This window comes from Miscanthus floridulus, chromosome 6 (assembly GCF_019320115.1).
Source record: "Miscanthus floridulus cultivar M001 chromosome 6, ASM1932011v1, whole genome shotgun sequence".
NCBI classification, from domain to species: Eukaryota; Viridiplantae; Streptophyta; class Magnoliopsida; order Poales; family Poaceae; genus Miscanthus; species Miscanthus floridulus.
The window spans coordinates 121183655-121198199 of record NC_089585.1 but is presented as its reverse complement, the minus strand read 5'-3'; the positions used below and the strand labels follow the sequence as shown (position 1 = coordinate 121198199).

The window sequence follows — 14545 nt, the reverse complement described above, 5'->3', positions numbered from 1 at the left end:
TTAAAAATTGCGCCTCGAATTTCAGAAAAGTAGTGTGCATCGCAAGAGCTCCGATCGGTTTCGTTAGTCCAAGCAGTGTTCACACCCGACCAAGATTAGACGGACACATCGTTTCTAGACCAAAGCTCCTCCTCCCCTATGATTAGGTGATCCATCATTGCCAGAGTTTTTCTTTATTAGGTGCGACTCCGATCTTTGGCAACGGTTCACCGGATTCTTCAGCTAGCTACGCGGAGAGAGAGGCCGGCGTGGCGTGGCCTGGCCTTGTTAAATCCGTAGCCGTGCGACGTTGTGCTTGGCACTAAAGAAATGGTGTCCGGAATACGGGAATAGAATGTTCCGAGCCGCTGTTGTTTATACGCCAAGTCAAGGTCACCCGCCTCTGTATAGTCTGAAGACTGCAGGGGAAGGTTGGGAGGGAGGGGGACGAGCCGAGCAGTTGACGATCTCGCACGAGACGAGTGGGTGGCGAGATCGGCGTGGCCGCGCGAGAGGATGCACGAGAGCCTTGCAGAGGTCGCGTTCGCAGCCGCATGTCTCGCACGCCAGCACGCCGCCCGATCAATCAGGCCGCGGCAGCCGCGGGGGGTCGTCGCAAATTTGGTGCCGAAGAACTGGGCCGCACGTTGGGTTTGGTGGGGGAGAGGGAGACCACGCCACACACATGCTACCAGAGTGAGAGCCGGCGTCCGCGCCGGATGAATCCTCCCGTTTCCGACGCGATTTTTCTTTCCATGCCGCCTACGCTGGCTACGGACCTCGACGAAACCATAGGAAAATGAAACTGCGTTCGTTCCTGGCTCCTCTTGTTAAGTTGTTTCCTGTATGCTTCGTTCGATCGGCGACTATGTGGCAACTGGCGAGCGGACCGAACGATTATTTTACTTGGGATACACGGATTAGTGAGATACTACTTTGGATTACTAATACATGAAGCATTAAATACTTTGGATGCGCTCACTCAGCACATGGCTGTGATCACTTTTCTGACGGTTGTTTACCTGTTTCCCTCCCTGCCTAAAAGGCTAAAGGAGGCATTCATTCATTCTGCACATCGATCGGTATCTACTACGGTACGATGGTTAGGAGAAACCGAGCTGATCCACCGGTTTATGATATGATATGACACCCGTTTTAATCATCCATTAGCTAGCGCTCAATGGATCGAGCTTCATGCTGCTCTCGGCCAAGGGGAAACGGTCGAGTCTCGCTTCTCACTGGTAGCTCGATCGTCGTTTTCAGCGATCAAACGAGCACTGAGAGTCTTTGCGACGTCCGGCCGGGTGTTCCCATAAGACTTTAAGAGAGGTTTGGCAAGTACATCATCCCCTGATCGAGATCGTATCATCATGCGCATCAGTATCAACCAGCTATGAGCGTCTTGTCCTGAGATGGAAAAGGAGAGGTTCAAGCTTGCTTATGTGGGGGGCACTGGAGCAGTGCATGCATATGCATGAGGCTCTGCATAATTTTGACAGCCACCATGAAGAGATGATTATCCTATCTTGATCATACAGGCAGCGGGACATGATGGTGCGTGTAGGGTGCCGTGGCGTTGCTGCCCTGGTGACCTGCAGGTGGGGTTTCAGTACGATACGGTTCATGAATGAAGTGGACGCTTCCTTGCTTGCACATCAGCAAGCTGGGGCTACAGCAACCATTTGAAGGAGTAGACAATTATATGGGGCATTAGCCATATAATACAGCCAAGTTTTGGCATCTGTACAGTGATTAATTAGGTGGTGCGTATATGCATTTTGGTCTTGTCGTCAAACAGGACAGACTGAGACTCGTCTGGCGTGTATGCACGGGCTATCTCTGTGGTCAAGCTTACAGTTCAGTCCTTGCTGCTAAACCGTGTGTCCATTTTATTTTCCAAGATATGACAGCGCAAAAGCTGTATCCAATAAGGAAATCAAGTAGAAGCAAATTGAAAGGGGGTACGGTAGCTCTAATATTTTAGATGGTCACTACTAGAGGTATGGCCATCACTTGCGATGTATCACTGCAGCCTGGCCACTAACCGTGCATCACTGTAATTATAAGGGCCTCTCCAACAATAGGCTACGTCGCTAGCTAGGGATAGAAAGAGTAAAATACTACTAACTAGCGAGTTCCTCGTCGCTAGCTAGAAGCCAGGAATACGAGCGCGTGAGTGGCTCATGTTCCTGCTTTTCTCTGGTAGCCAATGAAGAGAGCGTAGTGAAGCTAGTGGACATATTAGTTTAATATATTTAATACAGGTCAGCCGGCACTTCGACGCAGCCGTTGCAGACGCCCTAATAGCTGAAAATGACTGAGCGGTGTGGAACATGCTAGGTATATTGCTACCGGTTGGTGGTGGCTGCTTCGAGCCTTCGTTTTTTTTTTTGTTTTTGAAAGTTCATATATATTAAAACATTAGAACCAGAGTACATAGATTTGGGAAATAAATTCCCAATTGCATGGTGGAAACCACTGAGCGGCACAGAAGAGAGCTATGCCTACTTTAAGAGACTGCATCCCAAGAGCAGAAGCTAATCAAGTAAAGTTGAATATGTCCTCCAAATTCGAATCTCCTAAAGTTGTCGGAAGGTCTGTTGAATGCCCCATTGGGAAAACGGTGAACACTATCACCGGGCAATGGCGACAAAGACCACCTAGGGCCTCCCTTGTGCATTGTAGCTCTGGAGGTTGGAAGCTGAGTCGAAGATACGAAGTTAGCGACACCGGACTCAGACAGTCACCTCTACAGAGACGACGAATCAGAGATTGCATCAAGGATCGAACATGGAATCCACCCTAACAAGGACGACGACCCACGAAGAAGTAGCACAACAGATAAGCGCCTTGTATCGCACTAAGCGCGTGTTTAGTTGGGACCCCAAATTCCAAAAAAAAAAATGCTACAGTACTCATCACATCAAATCTTGCGATACGTGCATGGAGCATTAAATGTAGATGAAAAAAAACTAATTACACAGTTTGGTTGAAAATTACGAGACGAACGTTTTGAGCCTAATTAATCCATGATTGAACACTATTTATCAAATAAAAACGAAAGTGCTACAGTAACCCAAATTCCAACTTTCACCCAACTAAACACACCCTAGGGAAATGTTCGACGAAGGCCCAGCCACACTCGGTGTCGACTGGTTGTGCAATTGGAACAGACCAACCAGTATCAATAGTGACTATGAAAGTCCACCCCACAACAATATTTGGCTTGTTCGGCTGGTTTTTTCAGCTGAAACAGTGTTTTCCTCTTACAACAATTTAGTCAGAACATTGTTTTTTAGCAAATTTCAGCCAGACCCCGTTCGGCTTGCTGAATCTTGGCTGAAACTTACTGAAAATATTGTTCTGACTGAATTATTGTGAGAAAAAATACTATTCCGACTGAAAAAAATAAGCCAAACAAGTTAAATATGCGGTAAGCCGAACAAACTAAATATGGACTTATGACTCGAATCGGTAGCCATACACCGTACAATAGCATTACCTTTTGGTTGGGGTCCCTGGCAGGTGGGGACCAGGACTCACCCCGTAGGCTCCTTTCTTTCCTCTCTGTCCATTACATACACCACAAGTTAGAAAATTCATTTGGTAATTTTTCATTGCAGATGAAAGAGATAATAATAGTTCGGAGCTTCGGTTATGCTACCTGAAGTATAAGGAAGGAAGCACAATGTTTAAAGGAAGTTGGTAGTTGGCATATTAATCTTATGGTGCAGTTCTATCGGTTGGCCATCACTACTGGTTTATGATGACATAGTTTAATAGTTTAGATGCAATTGAGAGTTCATGTTAAATTATTTCTTTGTTGCATAGGTGGGTAATTTGTGAACATTCTTAGCCTAGTAGTCACAAGAGTCTTAAGTTACACCTCAAGTAGTAATATTGAGAATTTTAAGTTTATTCCAGCGCGTCTTGCAAAAATTAATACCGAGGCTCCATTACCCTCGAGTAGTAATATTGAGATTACTAAAATTTGAAGAAAAAAAACGCAGAAATTGAAAGCGAGCGCTCTTTGGCACTGTTACAATCATGATGGATGGATACTGAATACTGACTCTTTTTCCAATCAACTTTGTTTGGCTCCACTGTGGAAGCGGACACATTGCATCTAGTGGCTAACCTAGGGGTAGGGCTGCCCGTGCTGCAGCCCGTCTATGGCTACAAAACTCCATAGACTTACTTCATCAGCTATAAAAAATAAAGAGAAAAAATGATTTAGTCCTTCATTACATGGTTCAGCCCGGGGCTTAGCAGATTTCTAGGTCCGCCGCTGATTGCATTCGATTCTTATCTTTGTTATCTCCGGTCTCGATTATTAGATAGCGCACCAGTCGGCGTATGGTGCGATGTTCATCGGATCGACCTCGCCTTTCGGAGCTAAGTTGATTTGGGGGACGCGAGCACCGCCCAAGGTCAGGTTCTTCTGGTTGGCTATGCATCGTCGTTGCTGGACAGCGAATCGTCGGATGCGTCATGGCTGCAGGACAGTGACGATTGCATCATGTGTCTTCAAGCATTTGAAACCCTGGATCATATCCTGCTGGGTTGTATCCTCAGCCGTCAGATCTGGATAATCCTCCTGTCCAAGCTTGGGCTCACAGCTGTGGCCGCTCACGGTGACGTCGACACCTTCCGCTGGTGGCCCTGGGCTAGGCGTAGGGTGCACCAAAGCAGCAGGAAGGGCTTCGATTCGCTAATCATGCTAACCTGCTGGGTGCTTTGGAAGGAACGCAACGCACGGACGTTCACAAATGAAGCCAAGGACGCTCGAGAGCTATGTCTGGAGATCCGACAGGAGGCCGACTTGTGGTCGAGGGCCGGGTATTCGACCCTGTCGTCGCTCACTTCGTTCATGTAATTGGTCACTTGTGACGCTGGTTTTTCTTTTGCCGCTCGGTTTTATGTTTGTGCTTCTAGACGGGGCAACCTTTGGTTACCTTACGTCGACGTTGTCGTTATTTGTTTGGATGTTCTCTACTTCCTCTTAATGAAATACGTGCTACAGTGCACGTTCGAGAAAAAAAAGGTAGCGCACCAGATTCTAGTAGTCTATGCATGTCATAATCACTTTATTCTTTTAGAAGTGAATTAAAGATGTGCGGTACTTGTCTAGCTTGGTCTAAAAATTCGCCTCCATAATTTTAGAAAACTTCCATATATATGGTTGGCTAACTTTAACCGTTAAAGTTTAAGAAAATTTATATCATGTAGTGAAGCCGACCCCGATAATGTTCCCAGCTAGATTCATCACTGGTTCCTTCATGCTCTTTTTCTTTGTCCATTTTTCAGCAAATATGTAGTATTTCTGACAAAGTCACGCTGTCCTTGATCTCCCCAGTTTGTAGCACAATACTCCTGTAGGCATTTTACTTGTCGCAAAATTACGAGGGTGATAGGGTCTGCAACCTCACTATCACTTCCACTACCTGTGATGCGTTCAAGAAAACAACTAGCGAACTCATCTTCACCTTTCACTCTTCAGTCCACATTAAATTAACCTGAAAGCCGCAGCATGATTCCTTACCACTTCAGGTAAAGAAGTTGCATTAATCAGCTAGTAGAAAGTTGCACTGTCTTTGTTCCGCCACTGCTGAGAGCGCTCCCTAGCGTAAACCTGCTCCCTCTTTATCCTCCGTTCGGCGTCTCTTTTCCCTGAAACATCTATCTCTGTTCAGCATCTCTCGCTCACACAAGTGACAGGTGTGGCTGCGCGATCAGACACGTGGATTACGGCGACACTGACGCGGGCATGGAAAGCACAGGGATCGACCACACCCACCAGGGCACCAGGGCACCAGGTACATACATGTGGGATTCACCATCGCCGTCGCCCTCCATCTCGCGACCTGTCCATTCGTGTAAGGCATGGGTCTGTTCAGCATTAAAGCCGGCTGATGAGTCATTGTCGCTTTTGGCTCTTCCATCAGCAATTCAGAATGGCTCTATTCATATTCATAACCATGGAATTTGAATCGATGTTTGGTCAGAGATCCAATTGTGCGGAACACCTCTATGGGCCTATCTGGTCGCTGGACAGTTGAGACACAGTGTAGTGTAGTAGGACCGTATGTAGCCTGTAGGAGTACCACTGTGCCAAACTCATCAGAGTCTGCGTAGCACTGTAGTGTAAGACACTGATGAAGTGATGAGGTCTTGGTCAGTGCAGTCTGCGTCCGTGCGTCCCTTTCAGGACCATTACCATTACTAGCCCAGGAATCTTATCTTAGGAAGAGGCGATTTCCTGAGCCGGCGAGAAGAAGACACCCCGGATTTGTTCCTTTGTTAATAGAAACCTATTACAATCTTTCACGAATATTTTGTTGTGTTCCTTTTTCTGAAACACACTGTCCTTCTAGTTGCATTCCGCAGCAGCCTTTTGCTAGCAAGTGGATCTGGTTGTTTTCACCCTGTCTTTTTTTGCAGTATTTGCTGCCCTCCTCCTGTGGCGTGTAGATTTCCACGTAAGAAAGCCTAGTATATATTTGGGTGATGTGAGCTGCCTGTGATCGTGCGTCGAGTGTAGAACCCTATCACTTTTGGCTGGTGATGCCTTTCGATGCCTCCTATTGGCATCAAAACAATGATGCTGGACCGGTTTGATGAGCCCCTGCCCCTACCAAGCCAGTGGCAGCGTAGTGAAGGTTATGCACCCTTTGTTGGTTTCAGACAGGGCTTATGAGCCGGTTAATAGTATTTTTCTCTCACAACAAACCAGCACCAGCCGTGCTTATTAGCCCAGGAACAAACCAGCGAACAGGCAGATGATCCGTTTGTTAGGAAAAGAAGCCTCGATTAAGACTTTGATTCAATCCCTTGCCATTTGTTTATGACCCTTTCTTTATTTTCAGGAAAGAGCTTTTATCTCGTTGTTGCAGTGCAGCGAGGCATTGTTAACAAGGCATGACAGAGACCTTGATTGACCTAAATAGACACGCACAATGATTAAAACTTTAGTAGTTAAGTAGTTCTACCGTTATGTATCTCTAGTGGAGAACCTTACTTTTATCTAATGGAGTGAGTAATGGAGCTACTATCTTTTTGGTCCTTTTTTTTTGGTTATTTATCTTGCAAGAAGGTGAACGAATCATTCTGTTTGCCCAAAAAAATGTCTGCCCAAAATACGATTGCAATTTGCTTGGAGGACAGTTTTATTTGCTTGAAAGATTTATTAAGAGACAATCTCACAACTTTTGTTGTAGTCAGGATACCCGGCTCTCACCCGAGAGACCCGGGTTGGAGTCCCGGCAACGGAAAATTTTTTTCATCTTCGGCATCTGTGTCGTTGTGTGTTTTTACTAACGGTAGGTCGGTAGCTCTATCCGATCGTGTAACCACAAATCACCAGACGGAAGCTCACGTGCCTGTGTGGCCTTGACTCCGCGTACGACCACCGAGCGTTGCGGCAAGACGTACGGTGCTAGAGCTAGGCCGGCCGGTGCAAAACGCAGACATCTTACCGGCCATGGAGGCCACGGTTCTGGACGGGGTCGACATGTTCTCATTTTCTCGTCGACTCAGGTATCACTGTGACCTCGCGTCTTACTCTATCAACTTGTCTCAATTTTTTCCCCTGATAATGCTATGGGTAGAGCGTCCGTTTCGTTGGTGGGCCTCAACGTCCGAAGTTCCGAACGGCCCGATAGACAACACTGTAATCCGCACAGAAATAAAAAATAAAAAATTGCCTCTCACCTTCTTCTCGAATCACCACTGTTCCCCCATACATTCTCGAACCAATTCTCCACGCCCGCATCGCCGTGGCTTGCTCCATCGCAACCGCGCTGCCACGCCCGCACCGCCGCGTCCGCAATGCACCGACGTGCTGCACCGCACGCCGAGCGCCGCCGCCTGCTTTCGTGTCTCCCCACCGCCACTCACCACTCGCCGCCGAGTTCTTCGAGCCGACACGGCAGGGTCCACGACGACTGCTCCGGCACGGCGTTCTTCACCACGCTCGGCCGCTTGCTTGCCGTCATCCTCCCTCTCCACTGAACCATATGATGTTACATATATTGCAATGGCTAAACACGTATGTTTCGTGTATGTTCCATATGTTTCATCTGTTGTAGACATATGTTGTAAATGTATGTTCCAAATGTTTCAGCTGTTTTAGATGCATGTTTCATGTGTTTCATCTAGATGTTGCAATGGCTATACAAGTATGTTTCAATAGTATACTGCATAAGTTGCAACGGTCGGATGAATGTTGCAGAGGAGATGAGACGTTAGGACAGGAGAAGGGGTGCGGCGGGGATGGCGCCGCGACGGGGGGAGAAGCGTGGCGTGGTGGGGGAAGGAGCACGACAGGCTTGACGCTGGGGGCGCAACCGGGATGGGGGTCGAGTTGTGGATGGTCGGACGCGGTCACTGGAGCAGGATCGTTCGCGGGCGGCGGGGCGTGATTCGCTGGCGTGGGATCTGATGCGAGCGCGGGGGTGTCCGATGCGAAACGGTTGCAGGTGTCGGAGCTGCGTCTAGACATGGGCCAGGGGTCGGACGCCCGGGAGCTAGCCGTGCCCATAAAAAAAAGTCTCATTTTGGTATAAAAATACGTCCTATTGGAGCTGACGTAGTACTGGCAAGACTGACCGAGTGACCGACACAGGCCTTGTAACTTTTTTTTTAAGGAAACACAGGCCTTGTACCTGATGTCTGGTACTGGGAAAACCGAGTGAACGACACAGGCCTTGTAATAGTGGAGGGCTCCCGTGCAACGGTGCAAAGCCTGGTATCGAGACTACTTTGGCGGCCCGATGGCCGTTAAGATGACCTCTGGAGAAGGTTAAGAAGTCTTCAATCGGGCCCAAATACGTTTCAACTGCTGCTTCGGTAACAGCCCAAACTGCGGGACAATTGCTTTTGTGGAGCGGGCCGAGTGGCTCAAATTACCTGCACCACTTAAACGATTATCAGCTTCTAAAAAAAACTTAAATGGTTATCTAAAAAATATATGTACGGCAAAAACCGTAGGAACAGGAATAACACAAGAATTTGATAGAAATGTATATGGAAAATAGAGGAATTGAAACCATAGGAATTTTGTTAGAACATGTGTTTGGATGGGTCTATAAAAAAACATAGAAATCAAAGTTTCTTTAAGAGATATTTCCTTCAAAAAAAAATGTGTCTTTGTTCTATGGCCTTTTTTTTTTTTCTTGAACTTACCTGGCCCGAAAATGAAAATCTCTTCCTTCTATTGCCTTCCGTCCAATTCAGGCTATTGACGGTGTTAAGTGTGAGATAAAATGACGTTGCTGCCCTTCCTGTTTCCAGAGTTAGAATACAAGATTGCATGGACTGTTATGTGGACTGGGTGAAAGGGTAGGGGGCCTTTTAATCTTGACCGCATATCAGAAGATGAATGGCTCAGGTCCACAGGTATGCATAGTATTTCTGGTGTATTTTGGATTTATTTTTGTGAGAAAAAACGGACAGATGACATCACGTGTTCACCATAGGCATTGCTCGGCCGCACGTTCGATTCGGCGCAAGCACAGCAGCGCACCTGCGTGCGTGTGTGCACGGAGAGGGCGCACAGGCCTTAGCGCTCGGCTCGGGCGCTCGGCCATGCATGGGACCGCCTCGAAGCTCTGCTCCAGCAGTTGCACCTGCTCAGCCATCAGACGGAGAAGGAGTTGCTGGTGAGCAAGACGTCGCGTAGGGAGCGGAGCGGCCGAAGAGCCCCTCCGAGATGGCGCCAGCGAAGGCGTGACGTCCAGCGTGCCGGGAGGCCGGCGAGCTCGGCGGGGACGTTGCCGGAGACTTTGCTGTGGGCGAGGAAGAGCGATTGGAGCACCTCGAGGCGAAAGAGGCCCCGGCCAAGGGTGGGAGGGGGGCCGGCTGGCCGTGGATCCGGCGGTGGCCCCTGGCCGGAGATCCAGTCGGCACCCTCCTCCATACTTGCTCGCTCGGTGTTTTTTCACCACCCTCTTGTGCTGCGGTAGAAACAGAGAAAGAGATCAAAATAAGCAAAAGGTATATTTTAGTCATTTCGCGTGTAACCGGAGACCTTAACAGACTTGACGGAAGGCCGCAAAAGGAAGATATTTTCGTTTTCATGTCAAAAAGCCATGAAATGAAGACTTATTTTTTGGAAGACCATACAGGTAAATATCTCTTTCTTTAACCATACTCTTGGCCCTAATGAAATTAATTTCATATAGCAAAATCTTGACATCATTTCTTGGCCTCTCGGCTCCGCCTCCCTGTTCTCTCACCTGATCACATGATTTGCCTCGATCCTACGCTTTTCCGATGGAAACAATGAAGCTGGAGTAGATGTTTCTTTCCTACACTTTTCCCGTGAAAGTTAAACCATAGGAAAAATCCCTTTACTTTTCCTTGGAAGGATTGTGGATTCATGTGTTTTTCCTTTAGAAATCCTATGAAACAGAGGAGGCCTGGTTTTGTTTCCTGCTGTCGAAGCGGCTCCTTGCGTGGTGACTGCAGAAGTTCAGTTTATCCAAGCAGGACAATGCAGAAAGGATGAAGGACAACGCGTGACTGCAGAAGTTCAGCCAAGCAGGACAATGCAGAGATGGGAGAGTTGAGAAATGTGCTCCGAGGCAATGCAGCGATGACACTGCGAATCAGGCAACCAGGCTGGCAGGCAGCTTTGCTAGCTGCGGATTATTCCAAAAGTCAAAGGCGTACGTGCGAATTGCTTGTCTACCATACACGAATACAGGTGCCAGGCTCGCAGCAGACGTTCAGTGGAGTTACCCTCCTGAATCCTAACCAAACACCCCTCCCAGTCCCAGGCTAGCCGCTCGCAGCAAACCTGGATTCAAAAAAACTATCTCAAATGCCAGCACATATGCCAATATCAAATCAAACGCTTTCAAGCATGACAGCGCACATCAAATGCTCGCTACAAAACCCACTCGTTCGGCAGAGCAATTCAAGCATCCATCGATTCATTACGGCCCTCTCTGGAACACAGGAACGCAAGAACACAGGAATAGGAAAAGCATAGGAATTCCACAGGAATGCTACTGCAAAACATAGGAATGAAAAACATAGGAAAGTTTACAGTATTGGTCTTTGGATGGGTATAGGAAATTCACAGGAATAGAAGATCCCCAATGCATTGATTTTAGTTAACTAATCCCTCCCTGGGTACACGTGCACCAGCAGTATACATCAACAAACTTGCCAGTCCTTTGCATCGTTCCTACGCGCAAGCCAGCAAAAGAATGAGGTTTGAGTACATGTTTCTTTCCCGTAAAATTCCTGTGAAACCATAGGGTAGCTACAGTATTCCTTTGGATTTCCTACGCTGCTTTCCTATGAACCAAAGGCGTCTACAGTACAAAGTCCTCAGGATTATTGAATCCTGTGTTTTTCCTATGACTACCCTCCCTTCCAAAGGAGGCCTAAAAGTCTGATTAAAACTAACGCAGAGCAATTCAAGCATGAAGCATCCATCGATTCATTAAAACTTCCGAGACATGCTACTGACAGCCGAGACAACGTTATTAGTCCTATTCTGTCCTGCCACAAGGCAACTAAACTTCAGAGACCTTGACAATTAACATTGCCAGATAGGAGAAGCTAGACACGAAAATTTACTTGCTACTACTGTAACTAGGCAACAGCAATCAGCAGCATGATTGGACGGGAGAGCTCAGTCGAACACCTCGAGCGCGTCGTACTCCGAGCCGGAGATGGCGTCGGCCATGACGGCGGCCGGAGTGAGTTTGCCATCGGCCTCCAGGAAGAGACGCACCAGGTTCTTGGAGTAGCCTCTGACCAGCGCCGCGCCCTTCTGTGCCGCCACCACCGGCATGGAAGCTTTCGACGTCCCCACGTTCCAGAACACCACCTCCGGCGCCGTGAACCCAGCGTCCATGTACCGACTGCTGATGCCCTGGTACTCCGTATCCCACGCCGCCGCGGGGCCGGCCCACCCATCGAAATCCATGTCGCTCAGCGCGAAAATCCTCTTCACCATCATGTCGCTGCGCAGCCCGCCCGCCACCGCCGTGCTCAGGATCTTGCTGAACACGCCCTGCAGGTTGGCGCCCTTCTTGCGCTTACCGAGGGTCTCCACCAGCGGCTGCAGCTTCTCCTTGAGATTGGCGCCTTGCAGTTTGTGCAGCTGGTGCGTCTCGTCGAAGGTGACCACCCTCCCCTTCCACGGCTCCTGGCTCAGCTCCGAGATCAGGAGCCCCAGCGCAACGGCTGCCGAGACCGCAGGGTCCGTGGCGGCAGTACCGGTCATGAGCCCGCACACCGCGATGCAGTTGTCCAGCCGGCCCTCCGCAGACAGGGCGTACACCATGCTGCGCCACTGGAGCTCAGCGGCATCGTCGTGCTCCCCTTTGAGAGCCGGGGCGATCAGCTCGTGAGGCAGCACCGCGCCCGCAGCCATCCTAGCGTGGCCCGTGCGCACCTCGTCGTAGAAGCCTGCCACGCGGGGCTTTGTCGCGCTTCTGGAAAGCCTCCTTGTACGGTTGTACCTTTGCATCGCCACGGACGCCACGCGCTCGTACGGAAGATCATCCAACTTGCCCGCGCTCATGTACACCTCCGAGCTCGAGCGCCTTGCGCAGTGGCACAAGCACCTCGCGGCGGAGACGATCGCGGACGCGGTAGCTTAGTGCTTGTCGGAGAGGTTTAGGTAATCCTGTCTCGACTCGCGCGGAAACATGCGGCGGGCGATGGCCTCGCAGAGCAGGGTCGCGCGGTCGTAGGACGAGCGGAGCGACGGGCACCACTTGGCCGCGAGCCCGATCTTGGTGGTGTCCCCGACTCGGAGGTGTTCGACGTCGGACTTGAGCAGCTCGGCTAATGTGTCGGCGACGCGGTCGTAGAGGTGGCGGAAGGCCTCGTCGGAGGCGTAGCGCGCGATTGCCACCTGCGCGAATAGCGCCTCTTTGTTGAGCTTCTCCTTGGCAGCCTGCGCCTCGCTGACGCCGCGGCGGCGCTTCACGGGATGGCGACTGTTGTCACCCTTGTGCTCGTCCTCGTCGCGGGGGCCGTGGAGGACGAGGTAGAGGATCTCGGGGAGGTCCTTGAGGCATCCGAACCTGGCGAAGTTGGTGGCGAGGGTGAGCGGGTGCCGCGCGTGCATCCAGAGCGCGGCAGCGTAGAAGCCGTCCCTGTCGGACTTGCCGAGGCCGCGGACGCCACGGAGATGGCAGACGAGCTTGGATGCCGTGCGCGCGTCGTGGGACCAGGCCGCGTCGAGGAGCACGGCGAGGTCGGCGTCGGAGGTGACGCCTGGGACGACCTGGAAGAAGAGGTCGACGCAGGGGTCCCCAGAGGAGGCGTACGCTAGCGGCCGCCCGGACCGCAGTACCACCTCCTCCTTCGTCGTCCGTCCTGGCGCAGGCGAGTCTTCGTCCATGGGTGAGGGTGAGTTCTCGTCGGACGAGTGGTCGGGGGATGAGCTGCGGATCGGCTTCGGCGGTAGCTTGGCATCAGCGATGAAAGCGATCGGAGGGCCGACAAGGGCGGAGGGTGGGGCCATGGCGGCGGCGGAGGGGTTTGTGGGGGTTTTCGATCGCGAGATCGAGGGGAGGGAGGCGAGGGTTGCAACTTTGGAAGCCTGGAAGGCGTAGTACGAGATGATGGTCGTCGTCTGCGGATTGGAACGCGAGATTTATGGGAGGGGGAGGCGGCGGCTTCAGGAGTTCAGGTCGTGGCGGCCAAGAAAGGCCTGCGCCCTGCGGAAACGCTGCATGATGCAACCGACTTCATACCTGGGATTCTCTGTGAAGATGTCGATTGTGGCGCTGGTGTTTTCCATGTACTGTGTGGGCGTGTGGCTCCAATCAAAATTTCAATTCAATTTCTTCGATATAAGTTGAGGCACTCAACCAGGCCTCAGCGTGCATGAGCGGGGGTACTAAGGATTGCTGAGATATTGAAGGAAATTTTGAAAAAAAAAAAGTGTACGAGGGCAACACGCACTACGGGAAACAGTGACAATGCCGAGTGCTTTATGTTTGCCGAGTGTATTATATCGGGCACTCGGCAAACAGCATCTTTGCTGAGTGTTTACTCCAAGACACTCGGCATATTTATAATTTGCCGCGTGTCAACACTCGGCATATTTAATATTTACCGAGTGTCAACCCTCGGCCTCTAGGGGACACTCGGCAATAACCAACACGTGACCCGCGCGTGCGCCGTTCTACCGGACGGCGTGCCGGCCGTTAGGACTTCGCCGAGTGTCTGTTAGAGACACTCGGCGAAGTATTGATTTGCCGAGTGTTTTATTCCGGCGCTCGGCGAAGTGTATGGGTTTGCCGAGTGTTTATGGAGACACTCGGCGAATCCAAAACTATTTTTCCGTCCTCGGCCCTCCACAATTTTTCTACTCCCCACATACGACATTTGGTACTGCATGTTAAAAGTTGATCTATTTCTTGGTCTGTTTGCTATATTTAGTGAATTAATTTCATTTTGAGTAATTTATTGATTTAAGTGAAATTTGAACTGCAAGTGATTGAAATAATAGAATAAAATGAGTGAAAAAATCATATTCATGTCATTGAATCCGGATTGATGTCTCATACAGGAAATGAAAAGAAATTTCGAA

General features: G+C 49.9%; 2 protein-coding genes and 1 pseudogene across 2 annotated transcripts in view; 2 read left to right on the top strand and 1 right to left on the bottom strand.

The window, feature by feature from the left end:
* The window catches only part of LOC136456781 (protein NETWORKED 2A-like), a 258690-nt gene that overhangs the window by 86092 nt on the left and 158053 nt on the right, over positions 1 to 14545 (top strand). The gene's annotated exons all lie outside the window — the stretch shown is intronic.
* LOC136456784 (small ribosomal subunit protein uS12) overlaps positions 1 to 14545 on the top strand; it is a 264823-nt gene that overhangs the window by 227837 nt on the left and 22441 nt on the right. The gene's annotated exons all lie outside the window — the stretch shown is intronic.
* Positions 11447 to 13361, bottom strand: LOC136459358 (uncharacterized; annotated as a pseudogene).